This window comes from Armigeres subalbatus, chromosome 2 (genome assembly GCF_024139115.2).
Source record: "Armigeres subalbatus isolate Guangzhou_Male chromosome 2, GZ_Asu_2, whole genome shotgun sequence".
NCBI classification, from domain to species: domain Eukaryota; kingdom Metazoa; phylum Arthropoda; class Insecta; order Diptera; family Culicidae; genus Armigeres; species Armigeres subalbatus.
This window is the reverse complement of record NC_085140.1, coordinates 373,390,015-373,409,982: the sequence shown is the minus strand read 5'-3', so window position 1 is coordinate 373,409,982 and position 19,968 is coordinate 373,390,015. Positions and strand designations below refer to the sequence as shown.

The following is a 19,968-nucleotide window of genomic DNA, read 5'->3' as shown; positions in this document are numbered from 1 at the left end:
AGTACCAAAAATCACCCTGGAAATGTTTCTGTAATCATCGTCTCGCAAAGCCATGAAGATAGATACTAGAGTGGGGCAACATGGTCATTTTTTCAAATCAATGGTTTTTCGAAGCCATTCTAGGTCCTGCACAACTGTGCAGAGTTTGGGCCCAATTGGTTGCTTCCTCGCTTTCCGCATCGCGTTTGAAGTTTGTATGGAAATTAGTATGGGAGAACGTATATTTTTGCATTTCTATTACTAGAGGTTTCAGTTCATCGTAAACCAAGTGGCACATTGCGTTAAAGTATAACCCAAAGGATGCCGAAAAACTTTGCTGAAGAAGGCACGTTGCTGGAACGTCCACGAAAAAAGTTATAACGCTTCAAATATTGAGCGTTCAAACCATATGCAAAAAATTGTTTATTCTGCCAGCACTGCCGAACTACGTAGACCAATAATTTAACTGAGTGGTATTTCGAAATAATTGATCTTATAGGACTTTAGAGCTAATGGGAGCTATCCGGAATCATTTCGCAAAGAAGAAAATCCGACAAAAAGGAAGATGGGTTTTGCCCTTCGATAATCATAGGTCGTTCGGTAGTGCTGGCAGAAACATTGATTTCTTGCATATGGTTTGAACAATTAATTTTCGAAACGTAATAACATTTTTTGTGGACCTTCCAGCTACGTACCTTCTTCGGCAAAGTCTTTCGGCATCTTCCAGACTATATGCTAACGTATTGAGTCACGTGATTGGATAAATTGAAGCCGCTAATAGCAAAAATGTAAAAAGTACATTTTCCAATACTAATCTCCATGTAAATTTAAAACGCGATGCGGCATGCGAGGTCGCAACCAATCGAGCCCATATTTTGCACAGTTGATTGGGGTCCCAAAACGATTTAGAAAAACCTTGATCTCACTTGATCGGACGAAGTTTGCGAAGTTTTTTTTTCATACAACTGCGCCCCACTCTAATAGATACCCATATTTGCATCATTCCGATCTGTTATCATTTCATCATATTCTTCTTCTTCTTCTTCTTATTGGCATTACATCCCCACACTGGGACAGAGCCGCCTCGCAGCTTAGTGTTCATTGAGCACTTCCACAGCTATTAACTGCGAGGTTTCTAAGCCAAGTTACCATTTTTGCATTCGTATATCATGAGGCTAACACGATGATACTTTTATGCCCAGGGAAGTCGAGACAATTTCCAATCCGAAAATTACCTAGACCGGCACCGGGAATCGAACCCAGCCACCCTCAGCATGGTCTTGCTTTGTAGCCGCGCGTCTTACCGCACGGCTAAGGAGGGCCCCACAAATCATATTCACGGAACCGTTTTTACGGAAATGGACATACCACTGCGTAGTTTTTATGGATTCTCGATCTACAGCCAGCATTAGTCGGCATATTAGTTCTAGTTTACGGAGAAAAAACATGATGAAAGTAAACGTCACATAAAATGACAATGATACAAAAAATGCATTTTAAACATACTCTCGGAAAATCCGGAACATCTTCGGTGACCAAGGGCCAGTCTGAGGTTCTGCATGGGGACAGTATAGTAGAAGAGTTTCCGCGTCCGATGATCCCGGTTTTATCAAAATCAGATTTTTATAGGCAAAGTTATGCTGATTGAAATTTCAACAAAATTTTGCCTATCTCAACCTTTTTTCTAACCCCTGTACATACACTAGAGTGGGGCACTGTTGAATGGAAAAACGCAAACTTCATCCAATCAAGTGAGCTCAAGATTTTCCTGAATTGTTTTGGGACCCGAATCAACTGTGCAAAATATGGGCTCAGATGGTTGCGTCATCGTATTAGTTTTTTTTACATTTTTGCTCTTAGTGGCTTCAATTTATCGTCAATCACGTGACTCAATACGTTGGCATATAGTCTGAAAGATGCCTAAAAACTTTGCCGAAGAAGGTAAGTAGCTGGAAGGTCTACAAAACATGTTATTACGCTTCGAAAATTGATTCTTTAAACCTAATGCAAGAAATCTGCCAGTGCTACCGCACAACCTATGCAATTAAAGGGCAAAACCAATCTTCCTTCTTGTTGCAATTTTTACTTTGCGAAGTGATTCCGAATAAATAGTACTCAGGTAAATTACTGGTCCACGCAGTTCCGCAGTGCTGGCAGAATAAACGATTTAATGTGGAAAGCGAGGAAGCAATCAATCGTGCCAAAATCATATATATAATAGCCCTGTTTGTCTGTCCGGTGACTAGCCAACCAGACGCAGCACGCGGGAAAATTCTCACAAAAAATAAAATATTTGACACTTCAATTCTTTTTCACTATCAGATGCAGAAAACAAAACCAGTGACAACCTTAGACAACCAGACGCAGCATTTGATGAAAAAAATCACAGACAACATAAGTTGAAAATTTTGTTTTTTTCAATGCAGAAAAGAATCTATCACTCTTAAAAATAAAAATAAAACACTTGCCACGGGCGCTATTGCGTCCACAAATAAACTAGTTCTACATAGTTGTTTGGGACCCAGAATGGTTTCGAAAAACCATTGATTTGAAAAAATGATCATGCTCCACTCTAATACATACCAACATACAGACATCACCTCAATTCGACGAGCTGAGTCGATTGATATATAACACTGCCCAAGTAACATTTTAAGATTTATTATGCTCTATAAAAGGTTTTCATGACCAGTTGCTGATAAAACTAAGAACTCCACCAAAACCTCTTCATAACATCATTAACATAGCCTTCCGGCCAATTGGACCACTCTAAAAGAAGTAATTAAAACTTTTTCTGTATATCTTGGCTGGACAACACATGTTTCGAAATGGACAAATTGATATGAAAATTGCGAAAAAGAATCCACGTGTCATGGAGGGACTCGAACCCTCAACCTCCTACTCTCTAGATAGGCGTGATAACCCCGACACAACAAGACCACTTGTCAGTCAGTGCGCATGCGTAGAAAACAATCACACTCATTAAATGCATTAGTCAAGCAAGCCTTTGGCACAGCAGAGTGTGACTGATTCACACTCTATACAAATCCGCCCAGCCCGTTGTTGGGGCATAGAATGTGATGTTTCTTGAATAATAAACAAGATGGGCTCGCTTGACTGTGGATATACAACAGTAAAGCACATGTGAATCCAAGACACGTGGATTCTTTTTCGCAAATTTCATATCAATTTGTCCATTTCGAAACATGTGCTGTACATATGCACAGCAAGATAATTAACAAAAAAAAATGATTTTCGTACGGCCGAGTTGCCGAATAATATGCAATTAATTGTAATGAATTATTGGCAGTGGCTGATTTCCTACCCGCCGTTTACACATCCAGGCGCTATCGTATATACGCAAATAGCCAGCATGAGTTAACCGCCAGAAATTTGTATGGCGAAAGACATCTAACGCGGGTTTTTTTTCTAAATTAGGAACTTTTCATGAAAAACTATAACAAAATGTCTCCAAAATGTCGATGTGTGGAAGATAATGCTTCTGATTTTACGTGTGAGGGTTGACGATATAATAGGAATATTATTTTAGTGGTTTATGCAACAGAATTGCATTCGCAATCAAATTTACAGTGAATATTGAATTTGTAGTTGAGCTTAAAATCAACCCGCCTCGAGATTATCGAATATTTACATGAAAATGGAATATTCCAAACTGCTCAAAATATTTCAATATCAAATAGTTTGGAATGAAGTGACAGTGCTTACATGAAAAAACTTAGGAAATAATTTTATTCCACCAATAATAGTCCATTTGATCGTTTTGATTTTCTTTTAATAACGGCTATTGACGTTCATCATTAATCCAACATGGCGCCATGCCTTTCTATGAAAACAAAAAAATTGGCGATGACAGGGTGACCACCGAACCGGGAAAAACGTGAAAAGCGGGAAAAAGACGGGAAATTGAAGTCACCGGGAAAAAAGCGGGAAAACCGGGAATTCAGAACATGAACCGGGAAAAAATAAATTTTTGACAACTTACATTCAAAATTCTTCAAAGTTTTTAATGAAGCTGATATAAATGGAAAGATTTACTCTTTAATTTTTATTGTTCAATCGCATTCTAACTGAGTTATTTGATTTTAGTATATAATGTGTGAGGTATAAAAAATAAATAGTTTTTTTCCAGATCCATTTGCCTCTAGATCATTTTGATTCCAATTTCGAGTAATCGGCTTTTTGACTGACTTGCGATATTTTGTACGTATGCGTACATTTGTTGTATGATATCCTCAGTTATGGGGTTGAGGGATATCCTTTAGTATAGGACCTAAACGATTTGTGATTAATTAAATCTTTTAAATAAAAACTTGGGCAAAAATATGAGTAATTTACCATATATCATAAATATTATAAGACATTGTGGTGCGCACTACCAACATAAAAGCATAGAATCGAATATCGAAATATTCATTTTTTCAAATGAATGTTTTCATCTTTAAGTTATTCTTTTAATGTCCAAGTTTGCCTTTGTATGTACTTCTGTTATTTGTAATATCCAATTGCACAGAATTCGAAAAAAAATGAATATGGTAAATAATATATATGTTAACACATGTTCAAGAGTTGTTTGGAATTATATTTGAAAATTCTACAAATCATTGAAAATGGTAATTTTTTAATACTTCGTGAATATGTCTGTAATATTCTAAAGAGTAAAATATCTTTAATTTAGTATTTTTTCGTAGGTGGTACAAGCCAAGACTATTGTATGAGAGTAGCATTACTTTCATCCGTTACCACAGATATTGATTTGGGACTAATCTCTTAGATGAAAGCAATGCACTCTCCAATAGAAGAGATCTATCCTAGCCACGTTGGCTAGGATGGCTAGTTGGACACCTATTTAAGAAAGATGCAGAGAACTCTATGACCTGTCATAGGTGCCACGGGAGGATTTGGAATTGTTAGTGTGGAAGGATTTAACAGTAGGAATTGTTTTGGTAGAACGTAAAACACAGAAAGAACTAATATAGAAATACAAAGTAGGAAAGGGACGAGTCTGGAATTGAACCTACGACCTCCTGCTTATAAGGCGAAGCGTTAGTCACTAGACCACCGAACTCATCATAGTTTAGTATATTTTTCCACAACTAACCTAATATAATAGAATGTTATGATGGTGAAAAGGATACTCTAAGATAGTTTTCTAATTTGTTACACGGGGAATAGAATAGGTTTCATAGCTTAGAGCATTTCAATATACTAATATTGAATGGGAACTTTCAAAGTTTTCAATAAAAAAAATCCAAGATTTACTTTCTAGACATTAATTCTAGAGTGCGTGATCTCTCTTGTTTCAGACAGCAGAACGATTTTTCGATCGGCCGAATTATTGTGTTCTACATTGCGCGGCCGGTAATAAAATTAATCAGTTCAGTGCGTGATCTCTCTTGTTTCGGACAGCAGAACGATCGCGCGATCGGCCGAATTATTGTGTTCTGCATCGCGCGGCCGGTAATAAGAGTAGCTATCGAACAAGTAAGTGCAGTGCGTGTTTTAGTCGTCGGGAAAGAAATAAAAAAATAAAATATCTATCTTGTGTTCGGTGGCTCATGCGCATGTCGCGCGCGGTCGAAAAAAGCGCACTCTTCAATAGTTTGCTGTAGCCATCGAATCTCCTCAGTTTTCATATGCCACCGGGCGTGCATGTTTTAACTTTTAACTCGTATTAATGTTATTTCCCATCCCATAGATCGCATCGCTTACCAAAGTGAATCCAGATAAATTATCCTTTGTAACTAAAACGATATCCTATCCCAAGACAATCGTGGAGATGCAGAGGTATACTCGGTCTCTAGTAGCAACGAGAGTCGGACTAACAGTCCTTCCATTCCTATATGACCGTAAGGACGTGGCCGGCGCCGTTATTGACTTTAAATATTTGAGCTCCCGAAACGTGTACATTGAGAATGGGTAGCTAATCCCAAGCCCCATTCATTGTGTTCTCTGTACAATTTCGCAAGTTCAGTCAATCACGGAGTAGCAACTACGAATTGTGCGGTCATAATTCTCATACTCATGCTCATGCTCATTAATTCTAGAAATTAAAAAAGTAAAATTGAATAATTACGAATCGAATGTTTTGATTGCCTAAAATGTGTATAAATCTTTTTTAGAAAGCTGAAACGCTTGGTCGGAAACGAAGATTGTCTTCGGGTTAAATCTTTGTTCAAATTAGTTAATTGATAATTTAAGTATAAAAGGTATAAAAACTCTTACCCTGATTTTTTTCAAGTTAAATTAAAACCGGGAAAATTTGACAAAAAATGCCGGGAAGAAACCGGGAATTTGAAAATCGAGTTTCAGTGGTCACCCAATAGCTTAATGGTTTTCATGATAGTCTCAATAATTTTCCTTGGTTACTTCATGGCCGTTTTAAACTTGTTATAAAACTTTGTCATGATTACCCTTCCCTACAATAGATGGCCTTTGGTTCGACAACATGCAGTCCAGTGGCTGAGACAGGAAACACTTTTTCATCCTACGACAACGCTGCCAGATCTTTGGAAATTGAATCTATCGACGAACCCGTATAAGAAATCTACGATTGTTAGTAATTTCCAACGGAAATTTGTGTTTTTCTACGAATATATGGAATTCGAAATAACCATCCGTATTTTTAGTGTACTTTGTAGAAATCAGATATATGTAAATGTTACATGTGCATGAGGAACAATACAAAAAATATTCCTTACTTTACTTTCTTATAGAAACCGTAAATAAAAAATAATCGTCAATTAATACATTTTTATGATTCTTTATCGCATCTTGAAACATTTTCATGAGTCCAATCAAATGCATATAGGGGAACTGTTCCATTTCCATCTCACTGAACATATATTCATCTCATCGCAAAACAAAGAAATTCAGCACCAATCTCGTCGCTTCTTTTTGCTAACAAGCGTGCTCACTGGTGAAAAAAATCACAAAAATAAGAAACAAATCAAATCCCTTTTCATTGCTTTGTTTTTGATAGGATGGAAATAGGAGCTATGGGATGAAGTGCCGAACCGTTCCCCTATTTAACGTCTCATTTCCCAAATCAAAATCAAAACTAACATGAAGGTTTCTTATTCTTCTTAATGGCCTTATATCTCCAAGTAGGCCATTGTCGGTTAAAATATGCCAACCTCTTTATGCGTATTATTGCGTGACGCACGTATAAAGTTATAGGTACAGTAACACTGCTTTTCAAATTCAACATGGCGAATAGATTGAGTCACGTTGTGCAGTTTAATAGCAGTGACCCAAATTGGTTTTATGGCGTATTTGAAAGCAATAATAAAATTATTAATAAACAAACTAATAGTTTAGTTTTAAAACAAGGTTTTTATGGATATCTCAAGAGTAATATAAAACCTTTCTTAGTTGACATTGTATATGACTATCGTAAAACAATAGGCTTTCATTAATCCAATAATAAAACCTTATTCAAATTTATGTAAAACCCAACGACCACAGAACTTTTACTTGGGTATGTCCGAGTTCTCTATCAAAAATTCGGTTTTGGAGTGATCCTACAGTTTTTACGTATACTTTGTATACGAGAAAGGAAAAAAGATGGTTATTACCCTGCAGTCTGCTTATATTTCTAGAAAAACGATTTCTCCCCGAAAATATTTGTGAGGGAGCATCCTGTGCTGTGAATGAGTGAGCATTGTGAACCGTGTCCTTGATAAATTCCGGCAGTATAACATACAGACTCATTATTTGTTCATTAATTTCAAAGCAGCATACGATTCAGTGAAAAGAAATGAGCTGTGGCAAATAAAGTCTGAACATGGTTTTCCGGCGAAACTGATTGAGTTGATACGTGCAACGCTTGATGCCTAGAATTCAAGTATTCGGATTACAGACGAAGTAATAATTTCGATTCTAGACCTTAAATGAAGCAGGGTGATGCACTTTAGAATTTATTGTTCAACATTGCATTCGAGGTGAGATCTGGCGTGCAGAGGAACGGTCATATGCTCCTGCTCCTGGTCGCACATGCTCCTAGGCTTTGCGGACAATATCGACCACAATAGAATCGCAGTGTAGTAGTAGAGGCTTTTGTGCCAGTGGAGCGGGAGACGACGAGAATAGGGCTTAATCATAGGTATCCAGGTAGGGATTACAGATGTCGTAAAATCCCGATTAATCGATTAGTTACTAATCGATTACTCTTGATTCTAGTCGATTATTGAATCGATTAATCATTGTATAGTAATCGATTCAAAATTAATCGATTATCACAACGATGAATCGATTAATCGAAATAATCAATTAATTTTCGACATCCTTAGGATGTCGTAAAATTTTGATTAATCGATCAGTAACTAATCGATTACTCACGATTCATCTCGATTATTGAATCGATTAATCGTTGGGTAATAATCGATTCAAAATTAATCGATTATTACAACGATGAATCGATTAATCGAAGTAATCGATTAATTTGCGACATCTCTAGTAGGGATATACGAGATCATCTTCATCTGCAAAAATATCTTCTTCCAATCTGAGCAATTTGCAATCTCGAATTTCCGAAAACGGAACAACACTCCTAGCGATGAAAGTAATAGATCCGGTTCTCTCAACAACGAACTGTTTAGCGAAACGCCAATCATCTTAGCGGCAGCGTCCCATACGATGCGTGTCTTGATGTCTGGTCTATCTGGGCTGGTTACTGCACCTACAGACAGATACGAAAATCTTCCAGGATTCGTTTGGTTTAGCTCGGAAGACGTTAGCTTTCAGCACTGCTTCTTTCAACATTTACCTTTCCAGGCATTCCAGCCTGCGAGGCATTTCAACCACCAAACCACTTCCACAGCAAAGCCGTTTCGAATTTCTTTCACAAATTCATCTCCACCATGCTCCACCAGGTCCAGAGCACGCTGCCCCTTTAAGGATCATATGGTCACGTTCCCTAATCCGGCTTCTTCAATATAGTAGTACTGTTGATAGCTTCGGTCTAAGCAATTTTCGGTTTGGAAATTGTCTCGACTACCCTGGGCATAAAAGTATCATCTTGTTAGCCTCATGGTAACTTGGCTCAGAAACCTCGAGGTTAATAACTGTGGAAGTGTAACACGAAGCAGCGAAGCGGCAATGTTTCAGTGGGGGATGTAATTCCAATAAGAAGAAGAAGTTGATAACTTCATGCAACTGCTTATTCGAAGATATGTAAATTAAACGCTCCACGCCAAAGCCCAGTTTTTACGTCAACTTGTCCGCTACCGTTTCCTTCTATTAACTTCTGAATCAGGGGGACTGCTAATGGTGTTGAAGGTCAATCTTGATCCGATGGAAGTATGTTAATAAGTTCTTGCAGCAGCATCGGATTCGACAAATGAGCCTGTTTATTGGCTGCTTCGATATGCTGGCAAAGGATTTGCACTGCCAAGCTACAATATGGGTATAAACATCATGGTATTGACGAACAAAGAAAACAATTGTGATATACGGTTCCAACGCCTCTAGAAATCAATTCGCTTATACTGGGTCAATGGGCTCGAAATTCTAAATAAGGAGTGCTGCCGAAATTACTAGTGCTGATATCGCATAAGGTCGTGGTTCTGAAGAATTATCCATTTCCTTGCACAAGTTTTCGTGTAGCAGATCTAATTGATTACAATTCGTATCGGATATTCTTCCATCCTATAACTGAGGATACCCAACAACAAATGTACGAATTAATTGATATGAATTCATTTCCGTTTTCATTCTACAAACAAAATATCACAAGTCAGTTAAAAAGACGCTTTGTCAGCAGGAAAAGAGATTTGAACGACGTGAACCGGAACCGGAAAATCAGAGGAGCCAAAGTTCTATCTCCTCAACGATACTTGGGTTTGGAGTTATGATATAAAACCGTAATAAAACTTGTATACAAAGAATCGTTAGCCAAAATAAAATTGTTTCCGCCCGGGATCGAACCGGGGGCCTTCCGCGTGTTAGGCGGATGTGATAACCACTACACCACGGAAACTTCTGTTGTTTTCATCAAATTAATCAGGGTTTGAAACTTTCATTGTATTATTTGAAATAAGGCTACTATGTTATTATAGCATTCGACATCACGCAGCTTCTTATAGCCGTGATCGTCTAGTGGTTAGGACCCTACGTTGTGGCCGTAGTAACCCAGGTTCGAATCCTGGTCACGGCAGTGATCTAAGCTTGGAATCGTTGTCACGGAAGAAGTTTATTCTTTTTGTTAGAAATCATTCAGGTATTTAATTATAGGCCACGAAAAATCATGAAAAAATGTTATAAAACCGTAATAAAATTTGTATATAGAAAGTCAAAATTGAAAATAAACTCGAGACTGCTCAGTTACTGAAACTGGTTTGAGTACTTCGAACAACTTTTTCAAGTGCCAACACTGTAAACTAGGCTACCATGTGTGGTTAAATATGTCATAACCTCGACATGATCTATCCTCTATCCTCGGTCCGACGTACCGTACCACGCGTCAATACCGTCAATAACGGAAGATTCTGTGTCATGTTCCGTATTATAATTCTGTAGCAGGTCAACGAATTCCTTCCCTTAAATAAAAATGCAAATTATTGAAGACAATAACCTTTAAGTACATTTGAATTAAGTTTCTACGAATTTGAGAACATTTGGAATCCGATTTAATATTATTAGAAAATATCCGTAGCGTGTGTTCCACAAGGCAGTAAAACTGCCGCAGAGAAAATGTAATCCAAAACTGATTCAATACAAAAGCATGGAAATCTAGCACAGACTATTGAATTCCCAACCAGCCATTACAAAAGCGCATCCTGCTCAACTGTGCCATACACGCTGATGAAAATCGTATTTCCCGGAAAGTTTTCCCTTCACCACAATCACACGCTTGCAGATTATAATTTCGCAATGATTGCGTGCCCTCGAAAACCGCAAAGCTCGGGCTCGATTATCCACCGACTAACCAAGCAAACGCATTCATTCGAATGCCTCTGAGTTTAAAATGTTATGCTCAGTTTCCCCTTAGCTATTTTCACTTCATCACTGCTGAACCGACATCGGGAACCGTTGGTAGTTCGTCCTCCAGCCTATATTATAATGAATTAAATTGGGACGAGTTGGTACCATGGCATCGGTAACATTTTGGAATACGAAGCAAACATCTGTTACGGGTCCAGTCCCGTTGTACAACTAGATGTGGATGGGGTAGAATTTGATTCGAAAAGGGTTGCCTCCAGTAGTGATTTTTCCGCAAATAGCAAACTCATCTTTGTTTCAAAAGTAATTAGTATCAATGAGAATTCGAAAACATTTTAAAAGGGAAATGTTCTTTGGAATGTTTTTGATTGAATGAGTTGCGGTGAACTTTAGAGTTGCCCTAATTTAATTTGCAAATCTTATAACATGCCAACAAATTCATTATGTTATGATACTTGGATTTATTTTTTAAGGCAATAATCAAAATGTTGTACATATGTACAGGTTGACGAAAAGTCTTTTAGTGTGGGTGCAAGTGATGGTCAAATCATTAAAAATATATATTAAAGCGTAGAGTTTTTACAAGTTGGCGTATTAAATTCATTAACAATCAATATATTCTAAGTAGATGCGATAACCAATGAATCACAATGACACACAATCAATACCCCAACAAACATACAGAGGAAAGCTCCAATCACCAAATTCCATTATGTTTCAAATTAGCTCACCTCAAATCCCTCGTCAAACCAATAACTTTAGTAGTAAAGGCAAAATGGATAAATCACCCACCTCTAGGAGTGATGGTGTTCCCAAGGGAAACGCACTCTTCTCGGAAGTAATCATAAGCCCGTTTGCGGAATGATGATCCTTCGTGTGATATATAAACCTTAAAAGGGGATGATGTTGGTGGATAGACAGCAATCAATCATAGATTAAGCCGATTCGTCAAGCGCAAGTTTCCACCTGCGGCGCGCCGATACGGAATGAAAGAAAACCCTTCCGGGAAGCCTGGACTGTATCCGACAGTCGCTTATCAGAAAAGGAACGAGAGAGGGCTTCCTTTCGACGGATTTGATATCACACTAGCGCCATGAGAGAACGAAGCGCAACAACGGTGAAACGTAACGTTTTCGAAGATTAATTTAGTCAGTGCCAACAAACGTACGGCCCCCGCCCACGAGGGCCTAAAATTTACAGCGTTGTATCTTAGACGGTGCTTCGCCAGGTCAGGTGGTTTACCGGGTGTCATGTAAACGATAAATTTTCCTAATTCAAGGACGTATCGTCGTTGTTGTCTTCTCAAACTTTCGCTCGTGTCAGGTGGAAGAAAACCGCACAACGACTTGAACTCCTCTCGGGAGGAGCATTTGTTGCTTCGAATTAATTCGGCTCCTTGGGTTTCGAGCTTAAGTGGAAAGCTGATGCTAGTGAAACGACATGACAGCAGCAGATGTTGAATATACGTGTGAACAAATTCAAAAGTCATCGCCGGAAGATGGTGTCAACCAGGAAGATTCTGTTTCTCAATGAATGGTGTTTATGGGGTTGTTGATAGATGTGAGATAGTTTAAGGATATTCATTGATACAATTTTCTTCTTGACTCTGGTTGCTTTTTACTGCCCGGGGAGTCAAAGTTATAGGTTCACATAGTAACAAGTTAATGAATAATAAAAAAAAACTTTCGAATAAACTAGAAGTTATGAATTCTCATAAAAGTTTTAGCTTACTATTATCAAATAGTGGATAAAAATTAGCAAAAATGAGATTTATTCGAACGTCTTCTACTACTAAGATTGGAATAAGTTAAAACTTATTCATTTGGTGGTGCTATTGTTTAAGAATTAATTGATTGGGTCTATTGCTATGCGTAAATGAATCTCGTCGAACCACATTAAAATAACTCAGACTATCGTCATTGGCGTAAATAAGGGGGGGGGGGGCAGGGGGGCCTGGCCCTCCCTAGACCCACTTGTGGCCCCCAGAAAATTTGAAAATGGAATTACAAAATACTAAAATTTCATATACTACAAAAATATTTTCTCATTTCTCAATGCATGCTTTTTTGATAAATTTTTCAGCAAAGTATCGAATTTGTCTTTGAAAAATGGCAAGTCCATAGATTTAACAGATTTTTATTGCCAATCGCTTAATTTGCCAATTGTTAATTAAGTGTTTGCAAAGCGTGATAACATCCAAGTTTATTAATGAAGCCAAGTTGAAAAACAATATTGTTTAAAAATTAAACATTCCTGTTCTGACATCTAACTACGGTTAGATTTAAACGAAGCTGGAACTTTCTCTACCACAATTTAAAGAATAATAGTCGGACTGTTTACATATATTATTGGCCCCCATAATTGTCTTGCAAAACTAAATCTAGCAAAAGATATTTATTAATTATTAATGATAATTCTTTTGTAAACCTTTCCAAAATAAAAATACGAGATTAGAATCAATTGGATATTATTCAAGTATTCCGTAACACAGTTGATCGAATTCTTATAAAGGTTTTAAGTAGAATGATCTTATAAGTCCAGATGTTTAGATTTCACTGCTCAACAAAACTCGGCCTTTTGTAACTTAACAGATATGCCTTTTCCAGTCTTACTGTAGAGATATGCAGAACGTAGATAGGAATAAGAAAGAATGGTTGTTTTAATTGACTAGTGGAATTAATATTAACGAACTTATAACAATAAAAAATTACTATAATTTAAAAAATAGTTGAATGTATATATGTTGATTTTAGGGTCCATTCGAATTCCCACTAACTATGTGTAATTACAGAAATTTAAAACTCTGACAAAAACTTACAGGAATTTCTCGCATAATATTGTAGTTCCTGTTAAAACCGAAGTGAGCTCGTGCGTCCTTTATTCAATATTTCAATATGAATTTTCCAAAAATCCATAAAATATTTCCAAATTGCCAAAACAATCACAGAATCGCAAAATTTAGTGTAAATATTAAGATTTTTAACTAGTTTTATTTACTTGGCAAGCTCAATCGTGTATGACGCTTTGTGGAGCCGCAATTATTTAGTTTTAAAATATTACGATTATTAAACTCTCACAATGATTGAGATTGCATTGTATTGTTTATGGACCCCACAATATCAATAAATCATCTTCGTTTCTACCTTTTTTTAAGTGAGGGATTTTCCTGGGCTTAACTCACCGTCTAATCATGTATTTTTTTTTCTTTTAATATAATATAATATTATGTTTTTTTATTTATATGAAGCAGAATGTCGCAAATTTCTCTAAAAAATCGGAATATCATACAATTATCATGAAATTGGGAAGAAAGTACGGAAGAAAGTTTGACAATTGAGCAATTCTCTGTGAAATCGAAGGTCGATTTATTTTTGTATTTTTTGATTTCTCTGAAATTTTGCATATACAATCTTTGTGATGAAAAAACATAATTTGCATCATTGGTTTGCCATTTTGACTCTAGTCTAACTTTTGACAAGGGCCTAAGCAAAAACACCTCGAACCATTAAAAAAATTGTTTAAACATTGAAAATAAAACTTAAAAATCTATTTTCTCAAAAACGAATTTTTCAAATATTATTGATATAATATATGTATTTTTTTGCACTATGAGTCATAATGGAGAAATAATGGACAAAAAAGTTATAACTTTTTTAGATTAGTTGGTTTTTCAAAAATGGTCGAAATATTTTTTTACGTTAAATTTCCAACGGAAAAGGTATACATTATTTTTTTCTAAGTGCTACCGTTTCTGAGATACAGCAGTTATAAGTTAATATACCGATTTTTTAAAATTTCAGTCATTTTCGAATTTTTTTTCGATTCTATTTAACTTAGTTAATCACATTTTACTGAACTGTTGATATTTATTGACAAATTCTAGTAGTGGTTGACCATTTTCATGGTATGAGATGGTGGAGAAAAAAATCTTTACATGATTTCACAGAGAACTGCTCATTTTTGGAAAAGCATCAATAGCAAGGAATGTAATTGTCGCTGAAAAATGCAAAAAAAAAACAAGCAACAAAAGAGAATAGCGATAACTTTTTGTCCTCATACGCAGAGGATAAAGACAATGTTGCGTTCCATTTTATTTGCAACAAACATGGAGAGGTAATTGTTAGCTTTAGCATTAGCATTAGCATTGAGCAATTCGCACAAATTCGTAGGTGGTACAAGCCAAGACTATTGTATGAGAGTAGCATCACTTTCATCCGTTACCACAAATATTGATTTGGGACTAACCACTATCTCTTAGATGGAAGCAATGCACTCTCCAATAGTCGAGATCTGTCCTGGCCACGTCCTTGCGAATGCTGAGGAAGGGGAAGGATGGTTAGTTGGACACCTACTTAAGAAAGATGCAGAGAACTCTACGACCTCTCATAGGTGCCACGGGAGGTTTTTGGAATTATTAGTGTGGAAGGTTATAACAGTAGAAATCGTTTCGGTAGAACGTGAAACACAGAAAGAACTAGAATAGAAATATAAAGAAGGAAAGGGACGAGCCTGGAATTGAACCCACGACCTCCTGCTTATAAGGCAGAAACCACTAGACCACCGAGCTCGTCTAAACATGGAGAGGTAATTGTTGTGAACTTTTCGAACTGCGATAACTTGTATATTTCTGGAGTCAAACACAAATCCTGTCAACAGATGGTTAAGTTTATGTCTAAACATTGATAACTGATACTTATTTACACAAAAAACATCATCGAAAACCGACTACCTCGCTAAATACTAAATGCTAAATGTTTGTTCCAACATTGACGATAGAGGACAATGTTGTTGTCATTGGCAATGTTGTTATTTTACATTCCCTGATCAAAAGGTATTTTTGAAAATCGAAAGAGAAATGATTACTCCTTCTCAAATAGGGTTTTCATCGAAACAAGCCAAAAGAGTAAATGGTTTGGAGCAACGCTTGCATTAAAAAATCGGATGGTGATTAAAACACAAAAAAAAAATACAAATTTTCTTTGAATTCGATTAATAGAAGAACTGTAGAAGAACATGTATTCATATCATCGTGAAAGAGAGAAATGCAGCACCAAGCTCTTCACTTTTTTCTGCTAACATGCGTGCTCTCTGTTGAAAAAAATCACAAAAATGAGAAACAAATAGAATTCACATAGAGATGAAGTCCAGGAGCAACAAGTATATTGAACCTTCCACAAAAAATGCTTCGGATAACCTTACGGCTGTTGGCCATTAACTTTAACCAACTGTATCTCAATTGTTTCCTCAAAATCATCGTTTGTTTATCTGTCGCATTAAGAGGACGTTGGAACGTTCTTCGGCAAATAGTTTGTTTTCATACGTTTTCAGTTGTTTTCCGCCAGCATGCCAATGCTAAAACCACTTTGTAGAAGACGACAAATAAATAAAACAAATTTCTAGACCAATTATGAAATACGCTACACCATCTATCACTATTCAATGGTTGCTACTCAATTGTGTTTCAAAATGACCGGGAAGTATTGTGACAACTATGTACAAAGCGAATTACTTGAATAACAAGAAATATTCTGCATAGAGGTAAGCCATTCCAAAACTCAAAATGGCGTCAAAAATAGTGTGAGTCAGTCGAACATAACGATTATTATTTAATAATAAATTGGACCAGTAAATAATTAGTGAAAAATAGGCTCTTCCATGAGGTTAGGACTTCAAGCAAAGATTTCACTTTTCACATTATTTTCATATTTTTAAAACTTAGCTGGCGTTCATGCATCAATTCCTACCACTTGACTTTGTCCGTTTAGCCCAAAATCCGTTGAATCATTGGTACTTACCTAAAAAGAAAAGGAGAAAAATATAAATTTAAAAAAACAGGCAATACTTATATCAAAACAAAACAAAAAGTAGATTGATGCCTCAAGGAGCGATGGGCATTTCTCGTCTTACAGTACGCTAGGAATTTGTCCAATTGTTCATGAAGATTATTATACGGAAGATTAATTGGAAGACAAATCCAGTAGGGGTGTGGGGTCATAGTACAACGAAGTAGTAGAAGTAAGTAATATGACTTGAAATATGTATGTAATTTTTTTCATTATTTTTCGTAAGAAATTCATTTGATTGCCATTCAAAAAAATCACAAATAACTTCAATAATCATATAACTGAAAAAGTATTTTTTGAAGGAAAGTTTTCGTAAGAACAGTCGGACTGAATATAATGACGCAGATACAGCAAAGTTCTACCGAAGCTTAAACATTATGAACATAGTTTTGAATATCAATTTTGATCATTTTCATCTAATCGAAGTTCGTGCTACAGCCTAAATAAATGTATTATTTAAATTATCCACAAAAAACAGCCAAATAACATGTTACAAGGCCCTAGTGCGAACATAGTATAAGTCCTGTGCTAAGACAAGTTAATTCCATTTGATTCCAACACGTTGTAATTTGCACCGATACGTTTTTCGACATGAACACTAATAATAAGTCTAATAACGGGCTTGGTGGTCATATGGCTACCGTTTCTGCCTCATATGCAGAAGGTTTGTGGGTTCCATTCTTCCTACTTTGAATCTTTTCATATATTTCTCGTGCTCTAACAATCGCTAGAACTGGAAATGGGCTTTCATGCCGTTTTTATCCCCTATACCAACTAGATTAATTCTAGCAGGTAACTTGCAGACACATCATCTGTTTATTGATTTCAAGGCGGCGTACGATTCAGTGAAACGGAATAAATTGTGGCAAATTATGCTTGAACATGGTTTTCCGGCGAAACTGATACGGCTGATTCGTATACCGTTGGACGGATCGAAATCAAGTGTAAGGGTTGCGGATGAAATATCGACGTCATTTGTTACCTTAGATGGATTAAAGCAGGGTGATGCACTCTCGAACCTACTGTTCAATATAGCGCTCGAGGGAGCGATTAGGAGAGCTGGTGTGCAAAGAAGCGGTACCATTATCACAAAATCGCATATGCTCCTGGGATTTGCGGACGATATCGATATTATCGGAATTGATCGCCGTGCCGTGGAAGAGGCTTTTGCGCCTTTTAAGAGGGAGACAGCGAGGATTGGACTCACGATCAATACCAGCAAAACGAAGTACATGGTCGCTGGCAATCAACGTGGGTTCATTAGTGGTGGTGGTAGCAAAATGGTGCTGGATGGTGAAAAATTTGAAGTGGTAGAAGAATTTGTGTATCTTGGAACATTAGTGACGTGCGATAATGATGTTACCCGCGAGGTGAAAAGGCGTATTGCAGCTGCAAATAGGGCTTATTACGGACTTCGTAACCAGCTTAAGTCCCGTAGTCTGCAAACGAAAACAAAACTCGCGCTGTATACTACTCTGATTCTTCCGGTGGCTTTATACGGCCATGAGACATGGACGTTAAAGGAGGCTGATCGGAGAGCTCTCGGAGTTTTTGAGCGTAAGGTGCTGCGGACAATACTCGGCGGTAAACAGGAGAACGGTATCTGGCGGCGTCGCATGAATCACGAATTGTATCAGGTGTATAAAGGGCTGGATATTATTAAGCTTATACAACACGGCAGACTACGGTGGACTGGTCACGTTGTTCGTATGCCGGAAGAACGTCAAGCGAAGATAATATTTTGTAGAGAATCCGGAAGAGGCCGCAGGCTTCGTGGAAGGCCGCGTACACGATGGCTTTTTGCAGTTGAAGAGGACCTGAGGGCGCTCAATGTTCAGGGCGACTGGAAGCGATTGGCCCAGGATCGAGTCCAGTGGAGAAGGATACTCCATTCGGCGTAGGTTCATCGAAGAGCTGTAGCCCATCAAGTATCAAGTAAGTAACTGTTAGAATTCGAAATGAGCGAAAAAGATCGTTACGGCTTCCAATTAGAATAAATCACCCTTTCATCACTTACACCAATCCGTTAACCAAGACGAATAGAGCCCTAACCCCCAGATTCCAATGAAAATCCGCAGGAACTCGTGGCGAGTGCAGAGATGTTCTCGTCTTGCAGTGGGCGAGCTATTGGATCACCAATTCCTTCCCATCCCGGTAGACCGTGAGGACGTAGCCAGCGCCGTTATCGACCATTCAAAATACTAGAACACTCGGACTGTGTACATTGAGGTTAGAGAGCAAATCCCATGCTTCCATCCATTTGCAATTGCAATTGTTCTGGTCAATCACGGAATAGCAACTACGAAATGCGCGGTCATCAAGCTCAAGCTCAAGCTGAACAGTAAGACCGTCTAATTTATCAAAAGAATGCTTGTACTTTAAAAACTGTAGTCCATGGAAGGTATTTTTATTAAGAAAATTATTTTGAGCTTTTTAGTGGAATGTCTTCATTTGTCATAAGACGAGTTTGTACAATCCCATTGAATTCCACCACTTAATTGTATCTTGACAGATACGTATTTCGACCTCAACAGTAAGGCCGTCTTCAGTGTCTCGTACTTAAGTCGAGTCAAGTACGAGACACTGAAGACGGCCTTACTGTTGAGGTCGAAATACGTATCTGTCAAGATACAATTAAGTGGTGGAATTCAATGGGATTGTACAAACTCGTCTTATGACAAGTGAGGTATTTTTAGTTAATTTTAAAAGTTCAACACCGGCTGGGTGAAGGTAGCTATAGATTTCATATGGTATCTTCATCTTCTTCAATATGTTATACATGATTTCGAAAAAGTAGTCAGGGGTCGTCCATGGAATACGTTACGATACTAGGGATGAAGAGTTGTGTTTCAAGAAACTTGATGATCCATATCATATTATTACGATTTTGTACGAAAATTGTGACAATAATAGAGCTATGGACCAAGCAAAATGTAGAGAGCAGACAGCCGTCTGTTTTACCACAACACAATTTACTCTCTAATATAAAGTTTTTCTGTACACATGTTTGGTCGCAGCTGGAAAACCAGTTAAATAACTTATAAGAGTGAAAATATTTACTCAGGGGATATTTTTGGATGGGAATTGAAGGAGAATCGAAAATTGTGTTTCCGGTAAAAAACAAAGTTAAAAAAGTAAAGTTATTTGTTTACTATTTGGTTGGTCGCAAACGGTCGCAGCTGAAATA

The 19,968-nt window shown here is 37.3% G+C and overlaps 1 protein-coding gene and 2 non-coding genes across 3 annotated transcripts in view; 1 reads left to right on the top strand and 2 right to left on the bottom strand.

The window, feature by feature from the left end:
* LOC134213082 (mitogen-activated protein kinase 1) overlaps positions 1 to 19,968 on the bottom strand; it is a 329,641-nt gene that overhangs the window by 106,152 nt on the left and 203,521 nt on the right. The gene's annotated exons all lie outside the window — the stretch shown is intronic.
* On the bottom strand, positions 9,904 to 9,976 carry Trnav-aac (transfer RNA valine (anticodon AAC)). The gene has a single exon. It is a non-coding gene; the product is annotated as a tRNA-Val (tRNA).
* On the top strand, positions 10,082 to 10,153 carry Trnah-gug (transfer RNA histidin (anticodon GUG)). Its single transcript has one exon. It is a non-coding gene; the product is annotated as a tRNA-His (tRNA).